The sequence below is a fragment of the Scyliorhinus torazame genome, chromosome 30 (genome assembly GCF_047496885.1).
Source record: "Scyliorhinus torazame isolate Kashiwa2021f chromosome 30, sScyTor2.1, whole genome shotgun sequence".
Lineage (NCBI taxonomy): Eukaryota > Metazoa > Chordata > Chondrichthyes > Carcharhiniformes > Scyliorhinidae > Scyliorhinus > Scyliorhinus torazame.
This window is the reverse complement of record NC_092736.1, coordinates 25,024,363-25,038,932: the sequence shown is the minus strand read 5'-3', so window position 1 is coordinate 25,038,932 and position 14,570 is coordinate 25,024,363. Positions and strand designations below refer to the sequence as shown.

Here is a 14,570-nt window from a genome sequence, read left to right as displayed (position 1 = left end):
CACGGTGGCACAGTGGGTTAGCACTGCGGCCTCACGGCGCCGAGGTCCCAGGTTCGATCCTGGCTCTGGGTCACTGTCCGTGTGGAGTTTGCACATTCTCCCCGTGTTTGCTTGGGTTTCGCCCCCACAACCCCAAAAAAGAATGTGCAGGCTAAGTGGATTGGCCACATAAATTGCCCCTTAATTGGAAAAAATGAATTGGGTACTCTAAATTTATTTTAAAAAAGAAAAAAAAGCATGGGCGGGATTCTCCGCTCCCGCGCCGAAGTGCCCACGCTGTCGAGGTTCACGACGGCGCGAAACGGCCCCTATCCCGACCGATTCAGGGCCCGATAATGGGCTAGGAGCGGGGCCGCGTCATTTACACGCGCCAGGCCTTGTCGCCATGTAAAGGCGGCTCCGCATACATGACGCGGCCGGCGCCGCAAAACTGGCGTCACCCGCACATGCGCGTGTTGGCCGGCGCCAACCCGCGCATGCGTGGTTGCCGTCCTCTCAGAGTCCGCCCCGCAAGAAGATGTCAGACGGATCTTGCGATGCTGCGGAAGAAAGGAGGTCCTCCTTCAGAGAGGACGGCCCGACGATCGGTGGGCACCGATCGTGGGCCAGACCCCATTTGAGGCCCCCCCCCCGGTGCGGGATCCCCCCTCCCCCCCGCAGGCCGTCCCCCCTGCGTTCCCGCGCTGTTCCCGCCGGCAGCGACCAGGTGTGGACAGCGCCGGGGGGACCCCACCGTTTTGGCCTGCCCGCTCGGCCCATCCGGGCCTGAGAATAGCAGGGGTGCCGGATAATCGCCATTTTGGGTGTCTCGGGCGATTCTCCGGTCTGCGCTGCGGGAAACTCGGCAGGGCCGTTCTCGCTGCTTGGGAGAATCGCCGCTTGGGAGGGCGTCGGACCGGCGTCGGGGGAAAATTCGGCGACCCAAGCGATTCTCCCAACCGGCGCGGGAGTGGAGAATCCCGCCCCATATTTAATGGATTTGTATTTTGAGAATCTGCTATTAACCAATCATGGCAACAAACAGTATCAGTTGTCTATTTTTATTCAAAGCATAATACAACAGCTATAAAAAGTCAAATCATCTAGGTTACTGCGAGGTCTGGATAGAGTGGATGTGGAGATGATGTTTCCACCAGTAGGAAAAACTAGAACAAGAGGACACAATCTCAGACTGAAGGCACGATCCTTTAAAACTTTGGGGCAGCACGGTAGCCTTGTGGATAGCACAATTGCTTCACAGCTCCAGGGTCCCAGGTTCGATTCTGGCTTGGGTCACTGTCTGTGCGGAGTCTGCACATCCTCCCCGTGTGTGCGTGGGTTTCTTCCGGGTGCTCCGGTTTCCTCCCACAGTCCAAAGATGTGCGGGTTAGGTGGATTGGCCATGATAAATTGCCCTTAGTGTCCAAAATTGTCCTTAGTGTTGGGTGGGGTTACTGGGTTATGGGGATAGGGTGGCGGTGTTGACCTTGGGTAGGGTGCTCTTTCCAAGAGCCGGTGCAGACTCGATGGGCCGAATGGCCTCCTTCTGCACTGTAAATTCTATGAAAACAGAGATGAAGAGGAATTTCTTCAGAGGGTGGTGAATCTGTAGAACTCTTTGCCGCAGAAGGCTGTGGAGGCCAGATCAGTTGAGTATTTTAAGACAGAGATAGATAGGTTCTTGATTAATAAGGAGGTCAAGGGTTATGGGGAGAGGCAGGAGAACGGGGATGAAAAAAATATCAGCCATGATTGAATAGCTGATCGTATCTTCTGGTAAGTGGTAAGTTCTGTTCTATCCCAAAGGTTTAAAATAATACACAAATTGATGGTAAAGTTAATATAATATATGAAAAAGCAGCATAAATGAATTAATAATATAATTAAGCAAAGTGGATAGGAAGGCACTTTTTCCATTAGCAGAGGTGTCAATAACCAGGGGCCATAGATTTAAGGCAAGAGGTAGAAGGCTAAGAGGGAAGTTAAGGAGAATGTTTTTCTCCCAGAGGTTGGTGGGAGTCTGGAACTCACTGCCTGAAAGGGTGGTTTAGCCAGAAACTCTTGTAACATTTAAAATGTATTTAGATATTCACTTGCGCTACCATAACCATCGGATAACCTCACGATGCTCCAGCTTCCACCCTAAACACATTAAAGAAGCCATCCCCTATGGACAAGCCCTCCGTACACACAGGACCTGCTCAGACGAGGAGGACCGTAACAGACATCTACAGACGCTGAAAGATGCCCTCGTACGAACGGGATGTGGCGCTCGACTCATCGATCGACAGTTCCAACGCGCCACAGCGAAAAACCGCACCGACCTCCTCAGAAGACAAACACGGGACACAACCGACAGAGTACCCTTCGTCATCCAGTACTTTCCTGGAGCGGAGAAACTACGACATCTTCTTTGCAGCCTTCAACACGACATCGATGAAGATGAACATCTTGCCAAGGTCATCCCCACACCCCCACTACTTGCCTTCAAACAACCGTGCAACCTCAAACAAACCATTGTTTGCAGCAAACAACCCAGCCTTCAGAACAGCGACCACGACACCACACAACCCTGCCATGGCAATCTCTGCAAGACATGCCAGATCATCGACATGGATACCCCCATTATACGTGAGAACACTACCCACCAGGTACGCGGTACATACTCATGTGACTCGGCCAACGTTGTCTACCTCATACTCTGCAGGAAAGGATGTCCCGAAGCGTGGTACATTGGTGAGATCATGCAGACGCTGCGACAATGAATGAACGGACATCGCGCGACAATCACCAGGCAGGAATGTTCCCTTCAAGTTGGGGAACACTTCAGCAGTCAAGGGCATTCAGCCTCTGATCTCCGGGTAAGCGTTCTCCAAGGCGGCCTTCAAGACGCGCGACAACGCAGAATCGCCGAGCAGAAACTTATAGCCAAGTTCCGCACACATGAGTGCGGCCTCAACCGGGACCTGGGATTCATGGCGCATTACATTCACCCCCCACCATCTGGCCTGGGCTTGCAAAATTCTACCAACTGTCCTGGCTTGAGACAATTCACACCTCTTCAACCTGGGGTTACCCCTATCTCTGGATATGTAAACATTTAATTAACTGCAAATGCTCGCATTCTAAGCATTGTCTTGCATCTTTGAATTTGTCTATATATATGTTTCTGGAACATACCTCTTCATTCACCTGAGGAAGGAGCAGTGCTCCGAAAGCTAGTGTTTGAAACAAACCTGTTGGACTTTAACCTGGTGTTGTAAGAATTCGTACAGAAAATATATGGCAGTGTAGGAACAATTTGCAAGAAACAGCCTTTTCCTCAGTATCACAGGACATGTAGGGGTTCCTTAATTCACACTGAAATTAATAATGATGTGGAGATGCCGGCGTTGGACTGGGGTGAGCACAGTACGAAGTCTTACAACACCAGGTTAAAGTCCAACAGGTTTGTTTCGATGTCACTAGCTTTCGGAGCGCTGCTCCTTCCTCAGGTGAATGAAGAGGTATGTTCCAGAAACATATATATAGACAGATATATGAATTAAATAAGATTAAAAATGATTTTAATTATTTTACTGAGTATGTTTGGGTGAATAGCAACTTAGATTTTAAATTTATTCCAGATAATTGCTGGCAGCACGGTGGCGCAGTGGGTTAGCCCTGCTGTCTCACGGCACCGAGGTCCCAGGTTCCATCCCGGCTCTGGGTCACTGTCCGTGTGGAGTTTGCACATTCTTCCTGTGTCTGCGTGGGATCCATCCTCATAACCTAAAGATGTGCAGGCTAGGTGGATTGGCTATGCTAAAATTGCCCCTTAATTGGAAAAAATAAATTGGATACTCTAAAAATCTATAAAAAAAAACAAATTCCAGTTAAGTTATTTCATTTTTGCAATAATTTTCATTGAATTGCGAGGGAGGAGCCTCATAGACACGTGGCAGCATGGTAACAGCCGCTGGGAAATAATACAATAGATGGGAGCGCTGAGCAGTGTTGGTACCGAGACATTGAGAGAAATTCTCCATTTGGGAGACTGTTCTGCCGGAGCTGAATTGCACGTGATTTGTGATCCCGCTTGGATACCTACTTCATTGTCTTTCTCCACATCTCTCACAACCCTTCACCATGGGCTGAATTCTCCACTTTGCATCGCCGGCATCGAGAATCAGAATCGGGTGGAGAACCGTACAAGATTCCGATGCCATGCTCCGTTCCTTCACTGGCGCGTGATTGAAATTTGCATCCCGTGCGGTGGGTCAATGAAAAACCGCTATTTGCATGGATTTATATATCATTTGCGACTTGGATGTTTCATGCTCTACCCCTCTGCAATACTCTGTCCCTCTTAGGTAGGAGTCTCGCAGGCGAGAATTGGTGCATGTATTTACAAGCGGTGACTTGCCGCCATGGGGGCTGATTTAGCTCAGTGGGCTAGACAGCAGCGCGAGTTCAATTCCCGTACCAGCTGAGAAAATCTGACTTCTCCCTCTGTGTCCGCAAACAGGCGCTGGAATGTGGCGACGAGGGGCTTTTCACAGTAACATCATTGCAGTGTTAATGTAAGCCTACATGTGACAATAAAAAGATTATTAATTTTTATGGAAGCTGAGGTGGAGCAGGAGACTAAAAAAACTCTGAAAATAATTTTAAAACTTCTTAGATAATGAAACAGCCCATTTTTGCAGATAGCAAGAACTAGACAAAATTCACGCTTGGACTATTAAGTGGCAAGTAACATTTGTGCCACACAGGTGTCAGGCAATGGCCATCTCCAAAAAGAGAATATAACTATCTCTCCGTGACATTCAACAGCATTGCCATCATTGAATATCCCTACCATCAACCTCCTGGGGTTACCACAGAAACTTAACTGGACCAGGCATATAAATACTATGGCTACAAGAGCAATTCTGCAGAGTGTAACTCATCTCCTGACTCCCCAAAGTCTGTCCATCATCTACAAAGTATATACCAGGATTGCGATGGAATACTCTCCACTTGCCCAGATGAATGCAGCTCCGACAACACTCAACACAGTAACACCACCATTAAAGACAAAACAGCTCACTTGATTGGCACCCATTCCAACATTCTAAAACAATCATGCCCTCCATATACAAGATCCACAGCAGCAATGTGTCTTCAACAGCATCTTCGAAACCTATGAATTATACCGCCTAGAAAAACAAGGGCCATAGGCAAATTGGAACTCTACCACCTGCAAGCTTTCCTTCAATCACACACCATCTGGCTTGGAAACATACGCAGTTCCTTCACTGTTGAAATCCAAGAAGTCTGTCTAACAACACTGTGGATGTAAATCCATCATATGGAATGCAGCAGTTCAAGAAGGCAGCTCACCATCACCTTCTCATGAGTAATTAAAGATAGACATAAATGCTCACCTTGCCAGTGACACCCATATCCCATAAATGAATTTTAAAAAGTTTGGAACTTGAAAAGGAACCAGAAAGGATCCATTGTCTATGGAACTGTAATTATAGCATGGACAATCATGTACCGGGTAGCAGAAAATTGGATGAAAGACATTTTAAAAAAACCTTATACACATCATGTAGCTCCAAAATGTGCAAAAGCTACATTCAATATTACTAATCAAAGCTGACACTCTAGTGCAATATTGAGGGAATGATGCACTGATGAGATGTTAAAACTGAAGCTCATCTTCCATTTCAGGTGGACATAAGCAATATCAAAAGAGGAGAAGAGTTATTCTCGGAATCCTGGCCAATATTTATCTCTTAGCTACCAGTAGTAACAAGAGAAGTCGGAAGGCATGGAGGTTTTTTGTATTGAGCAGACCATGCTTCCGGTGGACAGAATGACAACAGCCAAATCCCGGCAGGTACAAGGCTGCGTGCCTGCTCCCAGCCATTTTAATGACAGAGATTTTCTGGGCTGAGGCTCTATCCTTTTTTATAAATTAAGAATATACCCAATTCATTTTTTCCAATTAAGGTGCAGTTTAGTGTGATCAATCCACCTACCTTGCACATCTTTGGGTTGTGGGGGTGAAACCCACGCAAACACGGGGAGAATGTGCAAACTCCACACGGACAGTGACCCAGGGCCGGGATCGAACCTGGGACCTCGGCGCCGTGAGACTGCAGTGCTACCCACTGAGCCACCGTGCTGCCCCTCCTTCTAGTTTTTACCAAGTTGGAGTCGAGGTCAGAAAATGACTTAAAAAGGAGGAATTCCATTGTGCAAAAGTCTGAATTCCAACACAGGACAGAAATGTCTCATCCTTGAAGACGGGGTAGCGGAGCTTTAGATGACCTCAAGTTTGCAAAGGATAGAGCATGGGAGTCCTGCCAGGAGTGCATTCTAATAATCAAGTTTAGAAGTTTCTTTACGACATGTTTCTTTCCATTGTGTGATAAAATCTGCAGTTTATGAGACCTGGGGAGTGTGGTAAACCACTGTAGTCTATTATATGTATTGTGGTAAACTGCTATTGTATTACATGTAATGTGGTAAACCACTGCCTGATGGCTCCGCCTCCCCTCGGGCTCGGTATAAAGGTGGCTGATCTCCGCCTCTGCCCCAGTTCGGGATCAGAGGCCAGGTGGCTTTCTATTTAGCTTATTAAAGCCTCAGTTACGTTCACTATTCGTCCTGTGTTCATTTATGGCACATCAATTTAATAAGCTAAACTTTTAAGATGAATTCATCGCTCAAGCCTGATTGCCTGGAGCTGGATCCACAGGCAGCCGACGCCACTGCAACATTCGAGCACTGGCTAAGCTGCTTCGAAGCTTACCTCGGATCCTCCACCGAAGACGCCACTGACCTCCAAAAGCAGCAAATACTCAATGCATGGGTGAGCCCGCAAGTTTTCCTTCTCATCAGAGACGCCCCCTCGTATGCGGAGGCGATAATGTTGCTGAAGGAACAATATGTAAAGTCTGTAAACGAGGTGTATGCTAGGCACCTTCTTGCCATGAGGCGACAATGCCCCGGAGAAACACAAGCCGAATTCCTGCGTGCCTTGCGAGTACTCGGCCGGAACTGTGCTTGCCAGGCGGTATCGGCTACCCAACACATGGAGCTGTTGATTAGGGACGCCTATGTCGCAGGCATTAAATCGAATTACATCCGCCAGCGATTGCTAGAAGGGGGTACACTCGGCCTCCCAGAGACAGTGCAGCTCAACCCATGGGGGCTGCCATCTTTGACGCCATCTCCGATGCCATCTCTGATGCCACCCACCATGCACGACCCATGGGGCCACCATCTTTGATGCCATCTCCGATGCCACCCGCCACGCGTGGGACCACTCTGCAGCCTCCCGGGACCCCTGCTCACCCGGTCGTAAGCTGGCCGCCGCTACCTCCGACCAGCCCACCCATCACCTTCCGACGCTTGCCTCCATCACACTCGACCAGTCTCAACCTCATCACCTCACAAAATCCACGATGACCGTCCGGATCAACGAGCACGAGACGGCCTGCCTTTTCGACTACGGGAGCACAGACAGCTTTACACACCCAGATATTGTAAGGCGCTGCTCCCTCCCAATTTTACCCGCGACCCAGAAAATCTCCCTGGCTTCCGGATTGCATTCAGTAGCAATCCGGGGGTACTGTGTCGCGACCCTTACTGTACAAGGCGTAGAGTACACTAACTTTAAGCTCTACGTCCTTCCCTATCTCTGCGTTGTCCCATTACTGGGGCTCGACTTCCAGTGCCACCTCCAAAGCCTTACCTTAAAGTTCAGTGGACCCCTGCCCCTCCTCGTCGTCTGTAGCCTCGCCCCACCCTCGCTCTTCGCTAATCTCACCCCAGACTGTAAGCCCGTTGCTACTAGGAGCAGACAATACAGTGCCCGAGACAGGGCCTTTATCAGTCGGAGGTCCAGTGACTCCTACGAGAGGGGATCATTGAGGCTAGTACCAACCCCTGGAGAACCCGAGTGCTGGTCGTCAAGACTGGGGAGAAGCACCGGATGGTCATCGACTACAGTCAGACCATCAACCGGTACACGCAGCTCGATGCGAACCCCCTCCCGCGCATATCTGACATGGTCAACCAGATTGCGCAGTATCGAGTCTTCTCCACAGTTGATTTGAAGTCCGCGTACCACCAGCTCCCTATCCGCCTGGAGGACCGCCAATACACTGCCTTCGAGGCAGATGGCCGCCTCTACCACTTCCCTTCGGCGTCACCAATGGGGTCTCGGTCTTCCAGCGAGAAATGGACCGAATGGTTGACCAGTACGGGCTGCGGGCCATGTTCCCGTACCTAATGTCGCCATCTGCGGCCATGACCAGCAGGACCATGATGAAAACCTCCGGCATTTCCTCCACACCGCTAAACTCTTTAACCTCACCTACAATAAGGAGAAATGTGTTTTCCGCACAACCCGCCTAGCCATCCTTGGCTACGTTGTGGAAAACAGAGTCCGAGGGCCCGATCCCGACCGCATGCGTCCCCTCCTGGAACTTCCCCTCCCCCACTGCCCCAAGGCCCTGAAGAGATGCCTGGGGTTCTTCTCTTACTATGCCCAGTGGGTCCCCAATTATGCAGACAAGGCCCGTCCACTTATTAAATCCACCATTTTTCCCCTGACGGCTGAAGCCCGCCTGGCCTTCAACCGCATCAAGGCAGATATTGCCAAAGCCGCGATGCATGCTGTGGACGGGTCCATTCCGTTCCAGGTGGAGAGCGATGCATCAGACTTTACCCTGGCTGCTACCCTCAACCAGGCGGGCAGACCCGTGGCTTTCTTCTCCCGTACCCTCCATGCCTCCGAAATTCGACACTCCGCCGTCGAAAAGGAAGCCCAAGCCATTGTAGAAGCTGTGCGACATTGGAGGCATTACCTGGCCGGCAGGCGATTCACTCTCCTCACTGACCAATGGTTGGTTGCCTTCATGTTTAACAATACACAGCGGGGCAAAATCAGGAACGACAAGATTCTGAGGTGGAGGATCGAACTCTCCACCTACAACTATGAACTGACCGGGGAAGCTCAATGAGCCCCCAGATGTCCTATCCCGCGGTACACGTGCCAACGCACAAGTAGTCCGACTTCCGGCTTTTCACAATAACCTCTGCCACCCGGGGGTCACCCGTTTTTTTTCATTTTATCAAGGCTCGCAACCTGCCTTACAGATTCACAGAATTTACAGTGCAGAAGGAGGCCATTCGGCCCATCGAGTCTGCACCGGCCCTTGGAACGAGCACCCCACATACCTCATCATCCAGAATAGGACCCAATTCACTCTCCAATTTCACCTTTACCTCATTTAGCGGAGCCAACTCTGTTGATAGGATCTGGCCGAATATCCGCAAAATAATCGCCCCACCCGACTCGACCAAACACAAAACTTCTTCAACAGGGAGGACGGTGGTGGCAAGGGAAAAGAGTGAAGAATCTTGCGTGAAAGATCATGAATCTGGAAGTATCTAACCAGATTTGAACCAGGGAGTCATTGTAACTTAAAATAATTATGTTATATAATTTTATTTATATTGAAACATGTTCAGTGAACATATTTTTTCTAAAAAGGCAGAAGTTCCATTCTGTAGACTAAATGCAGTGGCGAGCAGCAAATTTGGCGTGATTCCCACGGGACGGAAAGGAGAATCGACCGCTCATCAGCGTATTACTCATTAATTATGTTTCAGTGAGGAGTTAATCAAATCTCATAGCAGAGGGCAGTCAAAAGTCCTGCTGCCATATTTAAATGCAACTCGCACAGACATTCACTTACTGCAGGCCAGGTGCTATGTCGGACATGTAATTCCTGGTGTTATGGTGCAGGGTTTAGAGAACCCCAAAGTGTATCATGGAGTTCACCTGACCCACAACTTTAAATAGATTTTGGTTTTGGGGAACACAAGGGCCTACTTTACAGGTGTGATGCAACAGAGAACTAAGAGTATTTTAAAACAAAAACAATGTTTATTCTATGAACCCAGTTAACCTTTTATAAACATACAGTGAACATCATAGCAACCATCAATTCAAATACACTCCCCCAAAGAATACAGTACTCTATAAGACATCCATAAGACAAAATCCTTTTTACAGAAGGACAGGTTTAAATTCTCTACTGAGAGCAGTTATCACTTAGAAATCACCAAATAAACATTCTTTAGCTTGCAGAGATTCATACACATCTTGCTGTGACTGCAGCTTCTCCAAATCTAAAACAACCTAATCAGAGCCACAAAGCAGCTTTTCAGCTCAAAAATGAAAGTGAAAAACAGAAAGACAGCCCAGCTCCACCCACACTCTGACATCACTGCTGCCATTTGAGAGAAACACATTTCTTAAAGGGACTCTTACATGACACTGGTGCCCAAAAGATAAAAACCCTTGGCTCCATGGTTCAGCAGGGCCTCCCTAGAGATTCTCCTCCATGCCATCTAGGAAAGGTAGGAGGTCCCTTTTCCTCAAGATGGGATCCGGAGGGCCACTCACCTGACCAGTGACCTGGGAGAAGGTTGCCAGGAAGGTCAGTGCCTGTGGAAAATCAAAGAACCTTCTTGCAGGAAAAGGATGAATGATCTGATGCGCTTTTCCAGGTTAAGTGAACCATTTCCATACACCAAATTCACTCTTATAAGGGTACCAGGCTGCTTAAAGGTTAAGAGTCCACATGATGTCACACGTTACCAGTAGATGGGCAGCAATGAAAGCCTGCCAGCCACTTTACGATCACCAACCCATGTAAGATCTAGCATAAACGACATCTTAATATCTTGTTGAGGGATTGCTGAATGTTCAGGCGCTCATCGAATGAATTATTTTACTTATTATACTGCATTGCAAATGCTTCTGAGTGCTGGAGCATTCAGCTTGAAATAAATTAACCTTTTAAGACAAAGTATCCCACCATTTCCAAGAAATTGCTGTTCTTAATATTTTCATGTGATTTGTTGAAAATTCTGTAACCTTACTGAGATCACCTTCTTTCACTTTGACAGCATTACCTGACAGCCACTACTTCTTCCCTTCATGACTAAGGACTCTATTTTACCTCATTCAAAACCCACTCACTTACACAGTTAAAATCGGTCTTTAAAATTTCAGAGTCCAACTTTACTAATGTTCTCCATCTCGGGCTGTAACTAGCTTCAATTCATCCAGAATGCTTCAGCCCCTGTCCTGATCCATACAATGTCCCACACCATTATCGACTCTAAGATGTAATGGTTGCCTTTTACACATCAAGTTGTTTTAAAAAGCTCAATTCTATTTCAATTGTACCCATCCCTCCATCCAATCATCCCAGTCTATCTTGGATTGGATGTTGTTTATTGTCACATGTACCGAGGTACAGTGAAAAGTATTTTTTTCTGTGAGCAGCTCAACAAATCATTAAGGACATGAAAAGGAAATGAAAGAATATACAAAATAGGGCAATACAAGGTACACAATGTAAATATATAGACACCGGCATCGGGTGAAGCATACAGGGGTGTAGTGTTAATGAGGTCAGTCCATAAGAGAGTCGTTGGAGTCTGGTAACAGCGGGGAAGAAGCTGTTTTTGAGTCTGTTTGTGCATGTTCTCAGACTCTCCTGCCCGATGGAAGAAGTTGGAAGAGTGAGTAAGCTCGGTGGGAGGGGTCTTCGATTATGTCGCCCACTTTCCCCAGGTAGCGGGAGGTGTAGATGGGGTCAATGGATGGGAGGCAGGTTCGTGATGGACTGGGCTATGTTCACGACTCTCTGAAGTCTCTTGTGGTCTTGGGCCGAGCATTTGCCATACCAGGCTGTGATGCAACCAGATTGGATGCTTTCTATGGTGCATCTGTAAAAGTTGGTAAGAGTTAATGTGGACATGCAGAATTTCCTTAGTTTCTTGAGGAAGTATAGGTGCTGTTGTGCTTTCTTGGTGGTAGCGTTGACATGGGTGATGTTTAGAGATGTGTATCCCTAGGAATTTGATACTGCTAACCATCTCCACCTCAGCCTCGTTGATGCTGACAGGGGTGTGTACAGTACTTTGCTTCCTGAAGTCAATGACCAGCTCTTTAGTTTTGCTGGCATTGAGGGATAGATTATTGTCGCTGCACCACTCCACTAGGTTCTCTATCTCCCTCCTGTATTCTGACTCGTCATTATTCGAGATCCGGCCCACTGTGGTCGTATCGTTAACAAACTTGCAGATGGAGTTGGAACCAAGTTTTGCTACGCAGTCGTGTGTGTACAGAGAGTATAGTAGGGGGCTAGGTACGCAGCCTTGCAGGGCCCCGGTAATGAGGACTACTGTGGAGGAGGTGTTGTTGTTTATTCTTACTGATTGTGGTCTGTGGGTCAGAAAGTCGAGGATCCAGTTGCAGAGTGAGAAGCCAAGTCCTAGGTTTTGGAGCTTTGATATGAGCTTGGCTGGGATTATGGTGTTGAAGGCAGAGATGTAGTCAATAAATAGGGGTCCGATGCAGGAGTCCTTGTTGTCGAGATGCTCTCGGGAAGAGTGTAGAGCCAGGGAGATGTGTCTTCTGTGGACTGGTTACGATGGTATGCGAATTGCAGTGGATCAAGGTGTTCTGGGAGTATGGAGGTGATGCGCTTCATGACCAACTTCTCGAAGCACTTCATTACGACTGAAGTCAGGGCCACTGGACTGTAGTCATTGAGGCACAAGTGGTCTTCTCCGGCCTTAGAATCCTAGAAGTTACAGTGCAGAAGGAGGCCATTCGGCCCATCAAGTCTGCACCGGCTCTTGGAAAGAGCACCCTATCCAAGCCCAAATCTCCACCATATTCCTATAACCCAGTAACCCCACCCAACACCAAGGGCAATTTTGTACACTAAGGCAATTTAGCATGGCCAATCCACCTAACCTGCACATCTTTGGACTGTGGGAGCAAACCGGAGCACCCGGAGGAAACCCACGCACACACGGGGAGAACGTGCAGACTCCGCACAGACAGTGGCCCAAGCCGGGAATCGATCCTGGAGCTGTGAAGCAATTGTGCTAACCACTATGCTACCGTGCTGCCTTAGGTGCACTCTCTGCTCTTTTACCATCAGGCTTTTCCTTGGCCCTATTCTGCTCTACCATAAATTGTTGTTCATTTACACATTACTCATTTGATTTCTTCTGCACTGACAACTGACTGCTTTTTAAAATCTTTCTTAAACCTTTTTTCTTCAACCAAGCCTTCGGTCTCCCACCATAAACATCTCTATTTTCCCCTCCTGTTCTACTGTTTTTGCTTTCTTCATGCCAAGCTCTTGGAGAATCTTCATGCTGTGAGGCATGTAGTAATGTAAATTCCTGTCGCAATATTCACCATTATAACATCACATATTAGGTGTGATAGTGAGTGCCAGGTTTGTAAAAAAAAATGTTTGCAAATGTTTCAGCCGGTTGTGTCCCTCTAAAATCTTGCACCAGGCATTATCACTAACCTTTCTGAATCCATTAGAGTTATGCCTTCTAATTATTATATTTAATATTTGTTCTCTCCAATAATCTCCCAAGGCAATGACTTAAGATGGGATACAGTTCCACAAGTTTAAAAGCTCTACTACAACCTTTTTGGGGTCTTTAGACATCCCATGTAGATCCGCAAGAGAAACCAATGCAGGAACAATGTAATACTCCTCTCACCTTATTTCTCAAGTAACCAACTTTAACCACTCAGTAAAGCCCTGGAAAGTCTATGGCAATGTTACATGGACAGAGATCTTTCCCCCTCCAAAGTACCTTAGAATTGAGCATTCCATAGTCGATTTGATGAGAAATGTTAGCCCCCCAAGTTTGTGTTTATTAAGTTCTAACTAGAAATGAAATCTGTAGAAGAGTCTGAATTTAAAAGATTGTGCTATGTGAAATCATGCATGTCATATGGCACAGACAACAGCTTACTAACACCAGAACAATGTCTTACACATGCCAAACAATAATTAGAAACAGAACTTTTGTTCTCTTTCGTAGACGTCAAGGTCATTATAGATTTCTGCAACAAATATTAGATATAATTTTGTATACTGGCTTGTTTAATTTGGAAATGTTGTGAAGGCCCTAGTATCTTATCTCTGCATGTTAGTATTTGAATGGAGAATGACCTGGATTAGGTGGCAACATCTAAATCTTTGCAACATTGGTTTGAAAGAGAGACTCCAATTTTCTCATTTGATAGAATGATTGGATGGTATTGCTTGGCACAGTTATTTTCTTCTCCACAGGTTACCTAGTCTTGTTCCACGTTGGTGCTCAATCACCATAACCATTAATATTCCTTCTTTTCAAGCAACTATTAAATCCAGTAAAATCATTTTAAAAAATAATCTATATTGTCACAAGTAGGCTTACATTAACACTGCAATGAAGTTACTGTGAAAAGCCCGTAGTCGCCACATTCCGGCGCCTGTTCGGGTACACTGAGGGAAAATTCAGAATGTGCAATTCACCTAACAACCACGCAGACATGGGGAGAACGTGCAGACTCCGCACAGACAGTGACCCAAGCCGGGAATGGAACCTGGGATCCTGGCGCTGTGAAGCAACAGTGCTAACCACTGTGCTACCGTGTTGCCCACCGTTTTATGAACTCTTCCTTGGCAACAATTTATATCTGATAATTCCACATGTCATCTTCA

General features: G+C 47.2%; 1 protein-coding gene across 1 annotated transcript in view; it reads right to left on the bottom strand.

Annotated features, from left to right (window-relative positions):
* The window catches only part of LOC140404453 (fibrillin-1-like), a 716,712-nt gene that overhangs the window by 430,318 nt on the left and 271,824 nt on the right, over window positions 1-14,570 (bottom strand). The gene's annotated exons all lie outside the window — the stretch shown is intronic.